At 41.6% G+C, this 430-nt stretch overlaps 1 long non-coding RNA gene across 1 annotated transcript; it reads right to left on the bottom strand.

Moving 5' to 3' along the window:
- Positions 1 to 3: 3 nt before the first annotated feature.
- On the bottom strand, positions 4 to 430 carry LOC104774195. The gene is made up of 3 exons (XR_765264.1): positions 406 to 430; positions 202 to 295; positions 4 to 103 (listed from the first exon to the last, which is right to left on the bottom strand). It is a non-coding gene; the product is annotated as an uncharacterized LOC104774195 (long non-coding RNA).

The following is a 430-nucleotide window of genomic DNA, read 5'->3' as shown; positions in this document are numbered from 1 at the left end:
GTACCAGAATCACTATTTTGCATGGAAACATTGTCACCATTCACAAACCCTACCAAAGAACTATCCGCTCTTGTTTCACCTGAGTCAGGTATGCGGCATTTTACTGCAGTAACATCCAAAAGACCACGGTCAGAGAAGCATTCATCATATTATGCTAGGTGGAAAGATAGAGGCCAAAAAGCTAAAGACAAGATAACAAACCCATGCTGTTTTCACCACCTGAGGATTCTTCCTCAGATGGAGTGTAAACTTCGCTACTAATGATCCTTCCCTTCCATATGCCGTTAAGGCTTGCCTGATAGGTAAGATACCCGTCAACAAACTCAGTTGGGAATAAGAAAAAAAAAATTAATGACATACTCATGAAAAAGGGCAATGGAAGTCAGTTCTCAGTGGTTACCATACCTCTTCGTCGGCATCAGGTGCAATA

The sequence above is a fragment of the Camelina sativa genome, unplaced genomic scaffold (assembly GCF_000633955.1).
Source record: "Camelina sativa cultivar DH55 unplaced genomic scaffold, Cs unpScaffold01877, whole genome shotgun sequence".
NCBI lineage: Eukaryota > Viridiplantae > Streptophyta > Magnoliopsida > Brassicales > Brassicaceae > Camelina > Camelina sativa.
The sequence above is the reverse complement of the archived record's forward strand: the minus strand, read 5'-3'. Positions and strand labels throughout refer to the sequence as shown.